Source organism: Schistocerca piceifrons, chromosome 1 (assembly GCF_021461385.2).
Source record: "Schistocerca piceifrons isolate TAMUIC-IGC-003096 chromosome 1, iqSchPice1.1, whole genome shotgun sequence".
NCBI classification, from domain to species: Eukaryota; Metazoa; Arthropoda; class Insecta; order Orthoptera; family Acrididae; genus Schistocerca; species Schistocerca piceifrons.
In genome coordinates this window covers 727,426,515-727,441,539 of record NC_060138.1, presented here as the reverse complement: position 1 = coordinate 727,441,539, position 15,025 = coordinate 727,426,515, and the positions used below count along the sequence as shown (strand labels likewise).

The 15,025-nt window shown below is 44.3% G+C and overlaps 1 protein-coding gene across 1 annotated transcript in view; it reads right to left on the bottom strand.

The window, feature by feature from the left end:
• LOC124772937 overlaps positions 1-15,025 on the bottom strand; it is a 191,599-nt gene that overhangs the window by 117,096 nt on the left and 59,478 nt on the right. The window lies entirely within an intron of this gene.

The window sequence follows — 15,025 nt, the reverse complement described above, 5'->3', positions numbered from 1 at the left end:
ACGTCGATTAAATATTTTGGCGTAACATTGCAGAGCGATATGAAGTGGGACAAGCATGTAATGGCAGTTGTGGGGAAGGTGGACAGTCGTCTTCGGTTCATTGGTAGAATTTTGGGAAGATGTGGTTCATCTGTAAAGGAGACCGCTTACAAAACACTAATACGACCAATTCTTGAGTACTGCTAGGGCGTTTGGGATCCCTATCAGGTCGCATTGAGGGAGGACATAGAAGCAATTCAGAGGCGGGCTGCTAGATTTGTTACTGGTAGGTTTGATCATCACGTGAGTGTAACGGAAATGCTTCAGGAACACGGGTGGGAGTCTCTGGAGGAAAGGAGGCGTTCTTTTCGTGAATCGCTACTGAGGAGATTTAGAGAACCAGCATTTGAGGCTGACTGCAGTACAATTTTACTGCTGCCAACTTATATTTCGCGGAAAGACCAAAAAGATAAGATAAGAGAGATTAGATCTCGTACAGAGGCATATAGGCAGTCATTTTTCCCTCGTTCTATTTGGGAGTGGAACAGGGAGAGAAGATGCTAGTTGTGGTACGAGGTACCCTCCGCCACGCACCGTATGGTGGATTGCAGAGTATGTATGTAGATGTAGATGTAGATGAAGGAGGATTAAGCTTTAACGGCTAGCCACTCATGAGATTATTAGAAACAAATACAAGCTAGAATTTGGAAAGAATGGGCAAGAAATTCGTCCTTGTTCTTCATAAAAGAGTTACTTGTAGAATAAAAATCCGCTTCAGTTGCCAGTAATTTCTTAACTTATTGCACGGCCAGTTTCGAAGCATAGAGATTCAACTTCAAGTGAAAAATACGTAATTATGGGAAGATAAATGTGTGGTAGTCGGGTCAGTCAGTCCTGGGGTAAGATTCACATAAAAATACCCATGAGAGCGTACGACCAGCAACTACAACACAAACAGCTCAGAAGCCAGGTGACCGCTGCTTCTGGTCCGTCTGCACTGGTCCCTTCCGTATCACGCTGTCAAGGCCTCTGTGATCAGCTGGCTTCTGGGCCGTCTGCAGTAGACACTCCCATGTCGTGCTGTTTAGGCCGCCATGGTCAGATGGCTTCTGGGCTGTCTGCACTAGTCGCTTCCCTCTTGTGCTGTCCAGCGGGCGCTTTGGTTGCTAGCCCTATGCTCCCATGCAACTATTTGACATGCGTGTGACCTCCCAGGACTGACTGGCCTGACCGTCACTGGTTTATGTTCCCATAATTATACGGTGCCACCTGAAGATGAAGATTTATGATCGAAACGGGCTGTTCAATAAATTTAGAAATTACTGGCAAATTAAATCGATTTTTATATTATAAATATGTTTTTCATTTGCCGATGTTTACTGGATGAAACATTTTTTTCCAAAATGAACTATCCCTAGCCTTTGTCGTAGTTGGTTCAGGGCAGCCATGGAAAGCCTAAATCTGTCTCACCGAGCGGGGATTTCAACTGTTTTCCTCCTGAATGTGAGTCCAGTGTCTTTCTTACCACTGTACCATCTCGATCGGTGATGTCAGTACAGAGTAGGTAAATCGTTGACTGCAGTTAATGACCAGTAGCAGTCATTTGGTCTTCATAGATCTCAAGAAAGCATATGACACAATGCCACTAAAGATTTTCCTCGAGGTTCTGTGGTTAGGGAAATTTCAAAACAATTATGTAAGAAGTATCATGAATGTAAAACTCGGCATAATATGTCATTAAAATGGGGAAAGAAGTTTCTAATTCCTTCACAATAACTGAAGGGCTGAAACGAGGATGCTTCTGTTGCCCACACTCTTTATGATGTATGTCGGCATAAAGCATTGGATCTCGGGCATAGGAAATACATGTACATTGGAACCTGATGATCAGGTCGTTGAAGCAAACAATTAAGAGGATACAACTTCAAAGTTGTTGGATGAATATAAAAAGTCGGCGTTTAAAATTAATTTTGAGAAGACGAAATATCTACGTTGCAGAGAAGAGAGCAGTCGCTTGTACTTGGGCACTTATCAAATTAAAGTGCGTACACTCTTTAAGTATGTAGATAGTATCCTGCCACTTGATAGAAGATGTGACAGAGTTATCCAACACCAGATAAGCAAGAGAATGGCGGATATCAAAAAATTAAATCCCAGACTTTGGCCTTTAAAATTGAGCTCAAAAGTTCAAATGCAATTATACAAATCCATCATGGGACAGGTAACAAGTTGTGTGAGTGAGTGCTGGAAACTCGCAGAAGGAAATAAAAGGGACGTAGAGAGTTAGAAATGCAGTTCTTGAGCAGAGGATGTAGCATTTCCCGACTTGACCCCTTAAGAAATGAGAAATATGGGACGCCGGGCCATGACAGTGAAATGAAATGATCGTATGGCACTGAGGACTGGACGTCCCCATGGGGGAACTTCGGCAGCCGAGCTGCAAGGCTTTTCCGTTGACGTCACATTGCGTGACTTGATTGTCGATGATGATGAAATGATGCTGAGGACAACACAGCACCAAAACCACGAGATAATTTCTGGACTGGGAATAGAAACTGCGGCCACTGCATGGCAGTCAGATGTAATGACCACTTTATTTATTTTTTTTTTTTTTATAGGAACAGACCAGTGGAGGCTCGAAAGGGGGCAGGGTGGGGGGAGGCAGAGAGGGCATGGGTCGAAGGTCGAATCTCGAGACCTGCCCACAGTGACTGCCTCCTACCGAGCCTGTGGAAACACTTTTTTATTTTTATTTTTTTTTGTGGGATCAGACCAGTGGAGGCTCGAAAGGGGGCAGGGTGGGGGGAGGCAGAGAGGGCATGGGTCGAAGGTCGAATCTCGAGACCTGCCCACAGTGACTGCCTCCTACCGAGCCTGTGGAAACACTTTTTTTTATTTTTATTTTTTTTTTTTTGTGGGAACAGACCAGTGGAGGCTCGAAAGGGGGCAGGGTGGGGGGAGGCAGAGAGGGCATGGGTCGAAGGTCGAATCTCGAGACCTGCCCACAGTGACTGCCTCCTACCGAGCCTGTGGAAACAATGTCACACACATGTCAAATAGTTGCATGGGAGCACAGGGCTAGCAACTAAAGCGTCCGCTGGACAGCACAAGAGGGAAGCGACTAGTGCAGACAGCCCAGAAGCCATCTGACCATTTTTATTTTTGTTATTTTAATTTTTACTATTATTATGAAATTACATGAAACAAACATCACCTACACTTAATGCGTAAAAAAATACACGCACTTAATGAGGTCAGCGATAGAATCGATCGAAGGTGGTTGAAACTCAGACAACGCCGGAGATGGAAGGGGAGTAGATGCTCTCAGCTCCCAGCACTCCCCAAACTAAGTGTAGATGTAACAAAGATCCCCTCGGAAACAGTTCGAAAATAAACGTCGGTAACGTGACGTGTGTTCGAGAGCACGTGGGCTGTTTATAAATAAGTCCAGAAGTCGAGGCGGGGTTCGCTCCCTCATAGAATAGATAACTGACCACCCAACCCGTAACCCACGGAATAGCATGATGTTTGGCGGCAGGAAAATATGTGTCCTCCAGGTATAGAAACTTTCGCGGAAAGCTCGCATCCAGTGGCACTCGGATGCAACAGGCAGTCATTTGCTGCATGTATAGCGAATCGCCAGACATCGTGCAAAGAGTCACACGTCAGGCAGCTAGCATCAGTGTCTAGATGCCGGCAAAGTAGTCAAAGAGGGAAACCTGACAAACTGATCTTGTGTAGTCCCTGTTTTGTGGCAAATTTCCTGCTGTATATGTGATACCACATGGACCTAATGTCCTTAGACTGTAAGGGCTGGTAGATGGTAGTTCACGTTATGGGCCACCAGATGGAGGAGTGTTTGATCTCCAGTACGTTATGGGTAACATGGCACAACAGTAGTATGTAAAAATTCTTGGTCTTGGGGTACGTGTGTCTGGGAGATCAGTGTGTGTGTGTGTGTGTGTGTGTGTGTGTGTAACTGTAGTCGATGAAAGAGGTCGAGAAGGGTGCTAGGTGAGGCACAATGTGGCCAACGGAAACCACTGGTGAGGTAGATGCATGCAGGAGAACCTCAGGCAGGATGTGTAAGGATGTGTCCCAAGCAGTCTATTGTTTTCTCTTAGTACGCACATATGAGGCCGCAGCTTGCATCTGGATGTTGATGAGACTGAGGCCACCATCGCATGGGGGCAAGGTAAGAATCTCAAAGGACTTTAAACTTGGAACCAGTCAGAAGATAATAGCCAAAGGTCGCCTAAGATTGTGTCCAATCGCAGTCATAGAGGGAGCAACTGGATCAGTTTTCATGCCACATAAGAATTGCGTAACTCGACATTGAAGGGTGTTCAAATGGTTCAAATGGCTCTGAGCACTATGGGACTTAACTGCTGAGGTCATCAGTACCCTAGAACTAAGCACTACTTAAACTGAATTAACCTAAGGACATCACACACATCCATGCCCAAGGCAGGATTCGAACCTGCGACCATAGTGGTCGCGCGGTTCCAGACTGTAGCGCCTAGAACCGCTCGGCCACCTCGGCCGGCTTGAAGGGTGTCCTGGCGGCGCAGGAGGTTCTGGCAGACGCCGTTGCAGATGATGTGTAGCAGGCGATGAAAGTTCGTCACGTCTGTATGTGTGATGGTGTGGTTAAAGGTATTGACCAGTTACTAGAAAGTCCGCACTAGCAGCAGGGGTGCTTAGGCCTTGTCCAATAGACATCGAAGAAGATTTAGGCATGTTAATGGCACTACCTTTCATAGCCCCATAATGCGTAATCAGTTCGGGAACTGTTTGAATCTCGGAGCTGGGGTGCACAAGGAAGAGGAGGTCCTCAGCGTCTCCCTGGCAGCAAAAGGTGTGGTGGTGAAAGGTGAGTCCAGAAAGCTCCGTCGACAGGCCCCCAATGAGGGACTCTAGGGAAATATCAAACAGAAGGGTAGAAAGGGGGCTCCCTAACCGAATCAAGTTGTGCATGTGTACCAGCACTGCCAAATGTCCATTGACTTAGACTTTTGAACTGGCACCACTAAAGGCGCCAGAGGACGTCGATGAAGGGAGGTGGATTTCCCTTATTGGCTGCCACCGAAAACAAAAAACTGTAGCACACTGTATCGAGGGTGACATAGAAATCTATAGCAACGACTGTAGCAGAGAGTCTGCAGGTCGCCACCATCACAATTAAGTTTTAGCATTCACCTGTGGCAGTCTGTATCTTAATTTGTACCAAAGGCGTTCTTTTCTCTGGAGCAAAGACGCAGATGCAGCGACACAATGCAAGTAAGAAGGTAAAATTCTTTTAATCTGCTTTGAGTAGAGTGAGCGATCGATAATCTGTGACCGTCAAACAGTGAGCTAGTTTGTGGACCGGAATGATCATGGCCTCAGCAACGGAGGGTGGGACTGCGTGGTCAGATGTTATCAGTCCCTGGAACGTAGTCGTCCACCACATTGTCATACCCGCGGAAGGCTCAGTAAAACTCAATCAGTAAGCCGTCAATGCCACGCAATCTGTTGACTACGCCCTTATCGATTGCGTCGTCGACTTCATCTTGCGAGACCGCCACCGGTGAAGTGTCCACCTCCAAATCGGTGAGGGTGCACGTAATGTAAAGCAAGACTGTGCCATCCGCACTGACGTAGGCATCCTCTTCATTGTAAGTATATCGTAGTGTTCAACGAAAGTGTTAACGACCTGACTGATCGCCTGCAGGTCATGAGGTCTGACCAGAGTGTTGATAAGCTATCGACGACGCCATCGAACACTACGTGATGCATGGATGGAATTTTCAATCCTACCTGGTCGTGGCGTCACGTCTGTATAAACATCCCCTGCAGTTTACGGCGTGGCAGCGCACTTATCCACGACTTAGGCCTGTGCCGTTCCATCTGGATGTCTGGGATTGGCGGCTGGGCGTCGAGATCTCGGAGGATTGCATAGTAGAAGCTGATGGTATTGCGATACCATTCGACAAAGTCGTTTCCATATCTCATCAGATATAAGATCCCACGAGATATTTGTCCTGTCGACGGTTTGCAAAATGACCTGTAGATAGGTATGGCCAGAACGCTCGCACATGTTGGACTTCCCAGGTATCGTGGAGCATGAAATTCTACTCCACTTTACATAGTTCCTAGTACGTACTATGGTGGGGAGCCTGAATTTTCGGGTGCAAAATGCATTTAAAATCACTTCCTACCAGGCATTGCTCATATGGCCCTAAAAATAGGGGGGCGACGTACTCAGAATAAAACCAGGCTCGTTCATGTTGTTGGGTGGCGCCCGATGGGGTGTTGACATTACTGAAACATATCCCCTTGGCTGTGAATGCCATGCCCCGAGCTGATGGAAGAAAGATATCAGTGCCAAGAATCCCATCGCTGGCGTAGACGGCCACTACACAGCCCATGGGCATGGGTGTTTTTTCTTTTTTTCTTTTTTATGATTCATCAGTCTACTAACTGGTTTGATGCTCCCGGCCACGAATTCCTCTCCTGTAACAACCTCTTCGTAACAGAGTAGCATTTGCAATATACGTCCTCAGTTTTTTGCTTGATGTATTTCAGTCTCTGTGTTCCTCTACAGCTTTTGTCATCTACCGCTTCCTATAGTACCATGGAAGTTTTCCCTCATGTCTTAACAGATGTCCAATCATCCTGTCCCTTTTCCTTCTCAGCGTTTTCCACATATTCGTTTCCTCTCCGATTCTGTCCGGATCCTCCTCATTTCTTATCTTATTAGTCCACCTAATTTTCAACGTTCGTCTGTAGCACGACACGTCAGTGCTTCGATTGTCTTCTATTCCGGTTTTCCCACAGTCCATATTTCACTACCATTCAATGCTGTGCTTCAAACGTACATTCTCAGAAATTTCTTCTGGAAATTAAGGCCAATGTTTGACACTATCAGACTTCACTTAGCCAGGAATGCCCTTTTTGCCAGTGGTAGTCTGCTTTTTATGTCCTCCTTGCTCCATCCCTCATTGGTTATTTTGCTGCCTACGTAGTAGAATTTCTTAACTTCATCTACTTCGTGACCATCAATCTTGATGTTAAGTTTCTCTCTGTTCCTGTTTCTGCTACTTCTCTTTACTTTTGTCTTTCTTCGAAATTACTCCTAGTCCATGTTCTGTACTCATTATGATACGTGGTACTTATTGGAATTAAGGAAAACGTGGAAGGGAGGACCAACCAATATAATTTTCTTTTCACACAACCTGTTTATTTAAAAATATATAACTATTAAAATTTTCTTTAACAAAATGAATAAATTTACAAAATTCTTTAGACCTTAAACTTTAAGTTGAATAAGCTTTTACAAAAGAAATCTGAAGTGCTGTAGTGCAAAACAGCAAACAGTATGACAATGATTGACTGATGACCTCAGAAGTTAAGTCGCATAGTGCTCAGAGCCATTTGATTACAAGACGGCTGGAGCTTTAGCCCACCTGTTATCGGGTGAAACAGCGGTGTTTACTACCGGGCTGGACACAGTCTGTCTTATTAAATGCCCTTCTGCAACACATGAAAACTATATAAGCACCACTGACGACAAGAGTGATTCAGTTATTCAAAACAGAAGACGTAACTTTTAATTTGAAAGCTGTATGTCGAAAGGTTTGGGGTTAAGATGCGCACCTGTGCTTAAAGGTTAAACAGATTAGGAAACAATATGACAATGATAAGGCTTACTTCAAAGCAACCAACCACTTAATTTCAATCGGTAACCAATGTGCGACTGAATCCCAACCCGTCCCTTCTGACAATTTTATTTTGTCTAAAGCGCTGGTGAAAACATAGTGTTAATATTTTCAAAGTTAAATTCATTGTCAGTTATTAAGACTGCTCTGAAGCAACGTTTTAAAATATTACCTGTGAACACTTAATACAAGAGATCTAACTCGGCGAAACCACCAGCTCCAGCTAAAATACACCAATAATGACCCGGTCTTTCAAACACAGCAACGAACAGCTTAGTACAACGGGTTGTTCAGATTATAACTAATGACTGAGAAATGCAATTACAATCAAAGAATTTAACCGGTCAACATCTAAATCGAACCGCAAGGTCCCTCTTCTGTTTAACGGCAACCTGTGCCTTACACAATTTTTGCGGCTGTATTTATGACCAGGAGCTGAGCCATTAGAACGTTAATGTCGGGTACAAACCAGAAAGGAAAGACAATATAATAGCGGGACAAATTTTCAAACGACAACTAGTGTCTGAATACAACAATACGGCCTATATTTACGACCAAAGAGCCGACGGAGTAAAACTCTGAGGGTGGGGCACAAACCACAGAATAATATGGAAGGCAGGTAGACAATGACACAAACCACCATGAGGATTACAGAATGTTACTCCCCTTTATCAGCGGGGACTAATGACCTCAGAAGTTAAGTTCCATAGTGCTCAGAGCCATTTCCCCTTTGTCAGCAAGCAGTTCCATTGATTCACGGTGCGTCTCAGCCAGGTAGAAGAGGACAGCCAGGAGCGGTCGTCCGACACGAATGTTGCCAACCAACCAATGGGATGTCAGCCTGCTGCTTGTAGCCGACGCTGACCCCGGTGAAGTCCTCCGGTATCTTCGCTCTGCGCAGGCCCTCCTTGTGCAGCACGTGGCTCCGGCCGCTCGGATCTTGTGACCACCTCTTGTCGCGACGCTACCACCAATCCCCAACTTCGTGCCTCTCCCTCTTGGGCCAGCAAACCCCGTGTAAATATCGGCAAGCAAAGACCTTCTAAGGGCACAACCCTCAGATACCAACTCTTCCTCATAGATACCGGCAATGTGGCCGCAAGAGGGGTAGTCGATACTACACCTGAGCCAGTGGCGCCAGACAGAACAGTCTACTAACTCAATGGCGCCTCTGCTCACTTTATCATGTTCATTCTACTCAGCAGATCATGTAATTCTTCTTCCCTTTCACTCAGGATAGCAATGTCATCAGCGAATCGTATCACTGATATACTTTAACCTTGAATTTTAATACCACTCCTGAACCTTTCTTTTAATTTCATCATTGCTTCTTCGATGTACAGATTGAACAGTAGGGGCGATAGACTGCATACCCGTCTTACACCTTTTTTAATCCAAGCACTTCGCTCTTAGTTCCCCACTCTTATTATTCCCACTTGGTTCTTGTAGATACTGTTTCACTCAGAATTGGAACATCTTGAACCATTTTACATTGCCGAACGCTTTTTACAGGTCGATAAAGGCTATGAACGTGTCTTGATGTTTCTTTAGTCTTGCTTACATTATCAAACGCAACGTCAGAATTGCCTCTTTCGTGCCTTTACCTTTCCTAAAGCTAAACTGATCGTCATCTAACACATCCTGATTTTTCTTTTCCATTCTTCTGTATATTATTATTGTCAGCTACTTGGATGCATGAGCCGTTAAGCTGACTGTGCGATAATTCTCATACTTTTCAGCTCTTGCAGTCTTCGGAATAGTGTAAATAATATTTTTTCGAAATTCAGATGGTATGTCGCTAGACTCATACACCCTACACACCAAGCTGAAAAGTCGTTTTGTTGCCACTTCCCCCAATGATTTTGCTTCTAATTTCAACGTAGGTTGTTTTGACTTTTATATGTGCTGAGTCACTCCTTCCAACAATCATTTATTTTTCGAATTCTTCACATTTTTCATTCAACCATTTCGTCTTAGCTTCCCTGCAAATTCCTGTTTATTTCATTCCTCAGCGACTTGTATGTCTGTATTACTGAAATTCCCTGAACATTTATGTACTTCCTTCTTTCATCGCTCAGCTGAAGTATTTCTTTGCAGTGACCTTCTTTGTATCTATGTTTTTCTTCCTAAATTCTGTGATTGTACTTTTTAGAGATGTTCATTCCTCTACAGCTGTACTGCCTACTTAGGTATTCGCTATTGCTGTATCTATAGCCAATCGTATCTCAGCATTCCCTAGTACTTTCATATTCCATTTCTTTCCGTATCGATTCTTCCTGCCTAACCTCTTAACCGTCAGCTCACTCTTCATCACTACTACATTGTGTTCTGAGTCTATATCTGCGCCTGGGTTCGCCTTACAATCCAGTATCTGATTTCGGTCTCTCTCTGACCATGACGTAATCTAAACGAAATCTTCCTGTCTCACCCCACCTTTTCCAAGTACTTTGTACATCCTCCTCTTGTGATTCTTCAACACAGTGTTCGCTATTACTAGCTGAAATTTATTGCAGAACTCCATTAGCCTTTCTCTACTCTAATTCCTTGTACCAAGCACATATTCTCCTGTAACCTTTCCTTCTACTCCTTCCCGTACATCTGCATTCCATTCTCCCATGACTATTAGATTTTCATCTCCCTTACGTACTGAATTACCCGTTCGATATCCTCATATACTTTCTCTGTCTCTTCATCTTCAGCTTGCAACGTCGGCATGTATACTTGAGCTCTCGTTGTCGCTGTTGGTTTGCTGTCGATTCTGATACGAACAACCCTATCATTGAACTGTTCACAGTAACACACTCTCTGCCCAACCTTCCTAGATATGACGAATCCTACTCCCGTCACACCATTTTATACTGTTATTGGTATTATCCTATACTCATCTTACCAGAAATCCTTGTCTTCTTTAAATTTCACTTCACTGACCTTTACTATATCTAGATTTACATTTAGCATTTCCCTTTTCAAATTTTCTAGTTTCCCGACCTCGTTCAAGCTTCTGACGTTCCACGCCTTGACTCGTAGAACGTTATTCTCTCGTTGGTTATTCAGTCTTTTTCTTATGGTCACTTCTGCTCTGGCAGCCACCTCCATGAGATTCGAATGGAGGACTATTCTTGAATCTTTTGCCAATGGAGAGATCATCATGACCTCCTTTTCTTTCAATTGCAGGTAAAATGTCCTGTGGATACACGATATGCATCCTTAATGCTGTGGTTTCCATTGCCTTCTTCATCCTCATGCCGTTGATCATTGCTGATTCTTCCACCTTTAGGGGCAGTTTCCCACCCCAAGGTCAAGAGTGTGCACTGAACCTTTGTCCGCTCCTCAGCTCTCTTTGACAAGGATGTAGTCAGTATGAAGATGACTGCTTATGCTGGAAGTCTGCGACTTCCAATGCTGATTATTAATCATAATTTAAGCGGTGGAAGTTTCGAGCCCAGGACCGAGGACTTTTTGATTACTAATGAAAGACGCTACCCCTAGACCAAGGGAGGGTGGTATAACCATTGATATCCGGGAGACTGGCCACGTGAGCTTCCTGCAGCTCATAACATCTCCCGCGTAAGGTGTGAATGGATATTGTTGGTGTTGATTGTTGTTATCTGACGGGCCTACTGGTGAACCGCTGGAGGTTGATTCACCCGTGTCATACACTATGTGATCAAAAGCATCCGGGGACCCCCAAAAACATACGTTTTTGATATAAGGTGCATTGTGCTGCCACCTGCTGCTATGTACTCCATATCACCGACCTCAGTAGACATTAGACATCGTGAGAGAGCAGAATGGGGCGCTCCGCAGAACTCACGGACTTCCGACGTGGTCAGGTGATTGGGTGTCACTTGTATCATACGTCTGTACGTGAGATTTCCACATTCCTAAACATCCCTAGGTCCACTGTTTCCGATGTGATAGTGAAGTGGAAACGTGAAGTGCAGCACAAACGCGTACAGGCCGACCTCGTCTGTTGACTGACAGAGACCGCCGATGGTTAAAGAGGGTCATAATGTGTAATAGGCAGACATCTATCCAAACCATCTAAGAGGTATTCCAAACTGCATCAGGATCCACTGCAAGTACTATGACAGTTAGGCGAGAGGTGAAAAATCTTTGATTTCATGGTCGAGCGGCTACCCATAAGACACACATCACGCCGGTAAATGACAAACGACGCCTCGCCTTGTACGGCTGAACAGTGGGAAAACGTTGTGTGGAATGACACAATGTGGTGATCCGATGGCAGGGTGTGGGTATGGCGATGCCCGGTGAACGTCATCTGCCAGCGTGTGTAGTGCCAGCAATAAAGTTCGGAGACGGTGGTGTTATGATGTGGTCATGTTTTTCATGGAGGGGCCTTGCACCCCTTGTTGTTTTGGGTGACACTATCACAGCACAGGACTACACTGTTATTTTAAACACCTTCCTGCTTTCCACTGTTGAAGAACAATTCGGGAATGGCGACTGCATCTTTCAACACGATCGAGCACCTGTTCATGATGCACGGCCTGTGACGGAGTGATTACACGATAATAACTTCCCTTTAATGGACTGGCCTGCACTGAGTCCTGACCTGAATCCTATAGCAAACCTTTGTGATGTTTTGGAACGCCGACTTCGTGCCAGGCCTCACCGACCGACATCGATACCTCTCCTCAGTGCAGCACTCCATGAACAATGGACTGCCTGCAAGAGTGGAAGCTGTCATCAAGGCTAAGGGTGGGCCAACACCATATTGGATTCTAGGATTTCCGATGGAGGGCACCACGAACTTGTAAGTCATTTTGAGCCAGGTGTCCGGATACTTTTGATCACAAGGTGGGAATTCCATTTTCTCGAGATTGGAGACAGATAGAGATCGCCTCCCAAGTCTAAAGAAAAGTTGAATATTTTGGCTAAATTTCACTCACAGAAACATACGATGTAATATGCAACAAACGCAAAATCATAGCGACACATATTTTCCGTTCCAAACGTTTTCGAATTTCACGAAGTGTCTTACTTCATGAGAATGTCACAACAAGTATGACAATCATCGAAATTTTGTGTACTTCACTGTGAAGACGACATATGAAGCTATAAGTAACGTGAAAATCTATTTTTTTACCTATTAGTTTCTGTAAAATCGCCTGAAAAAGACTGTTTGCGGGACTCTCGAGCCTGTCGTCAACCGGCACACCGGAAGCGGGAAAAGAATGTCGCGCTCATTCAGGCTCGCCGGCAGTTGCGAGTCCGCGCCGGTCGGCGCTGCCCTCCGGCATTTTCCGCGCTGGGTCAAGTCGCCTTGTGCTGGGCCTCCCTGAGCAGGAGCCAACTTTCTTTCCGTGCGCATCCTATGGTGGTCTTCTGGGCCGCACCCGAAACGGGTCCGAGGCTGGGCGTCGTACATAACTATTACACGCCATCCACCGATCTGTAAGTAGGACGGAACATGGCTTCACAGATCAATGGTGACCTGTCGGATGCCATTTAGGACAGGCTTTGTCCGAAACTGAGTGCATTTCTCCGCAGTATGGCCGTGAACTGTGTCCTCTGCTGGAAGTTCGAATGACAGCTCGAAAACGCGTATGGCATGCATGCCTAAGCCAGCGTGGTTGACGGTCACCTCCCCGACTTTGCCGTCGGCATGACAGAAGCGGAGCCCCTGTTTGGTCTCGCGTAGGATGCGTTTGCTCGCCGCGTCGTTAACGGTTTTTACATACACCGTAGTGTTCACGATCGACAAGTGTCTTCCTACGCTGCCGGTCGCCAGGATCTTGTTTTCATCTTTGAAAAGACGCTCCACCTCGAGTGCCTTGGGTCGGGCATAGTCGTTACAGAAAGTAAATCAGAGTTTAGATTCACAGTAAAGATTCGCAATGTATCGTAGACGCTAAGCCAGCACGTAAGCAACGGCCGTCAGAATGTAATCACGGTTAGTTCTCGATCCGCACACGGAAACTCTACATCGTGTCCGTACCGTTGCTCTGCCAAAGACAGACTGGCACTCAGCTAAGGGTGGGGACTCAACGGACTAGAGACAGACTGCTCGCCAATTACGGACGATGTGTTGCCCGTTCCGAGCAGACACAACAAACAGACAAACATGTAATAATTAGGCAGTGAAGAAATAACAAGCTAATGCGAGCAACAACTGCGAAACAATTGATGACGATGTGTAGAGAGCTGGAGAAGAGAACATGAAATCCTCAAGCGACGCGCATGGGCTATCGCTCATGTAGTCTTGTAAACCTGTTGGTGGCTGTTTCCCAACTTAATAGACCACAAGTGTCTTGTATAAAATTCTTCGTTTCGACTTCCACTACATAGCTATGCTACGTTGTAAACAATAATCGTTTACACCCTATATATATTTCACGTTGTCTCTGAGTTCGTAGGCGAAGTAGAGACTTTATGGAAGCATAAAATAAAATATGGTTTTCTCATCACACTTGCGTCACATGCTTAGTAAAAATTAGATTTTTATGTTGCATTATTAAAGTTAATGCAGCAATAATAATAATAATAAAGTTCGCAGTAATAAAGTTTTTGGTTTGAAAGCTCCTTCTGAACAAATGTTTTTGAGATAATAAGTAAATACAATTTTATGGCAATCTTTGTCTTTTCAAATGGAGAGGCACCGCTTTTCCTACTCAGCCAAAATGACCCACAACCCACCTTTTTTTTTTCTTTTCAAAGAAACCAAACTAGCAGGTAATGCAAATTGGAAACAACCGAACATAAAAATAACAAGAGCCTTCCTAAACGTAATCTTTTGTATATGAAAGACAAACGAAAATCGTTTTATATGAATTTTCTTACACTAAAAATTAAGCAAATTATTGAAAGTTAGTTGCTAAATCAAGTCGATGAAACCAAAAAATATATGAATAACAAAAAAACTTGCCTTATTATAAGTATGTCTTCTGCTGTTCATCGTATAACCTCCCCGTGAAATTTTTTGAAATATTTAAATGTGAATTGACATCGTGCTAAGTATAGCCTCACCGTGAAATTTTTTTGTATTACGACAATAATTAAATGTTAATGGGAATAAAGCCAAGTGTAACCTTCCCACAAAAATATGAAAATGAAAAGAATTGAATAGAATTGGAAATAATGCCAAATGTTAGCTTCCACAGTAATAAAACTCAATGATAATAAAAAATGTGCAAAAATGTTAAGTCCCCACAAAATTAACGTTAAGATCAACCTGATAAATTTTGTAAGGGCAGCTGCGCTGACCTTAGGCCCTATGCAATAATTAATCTGATAAATTGATTCTGGGAGGAAAAGCATAGGAAATATTGTTTCAATTGTAATGATTCTTTTCTTAAAAACGATTGCTTTGAAAACAAAATTAT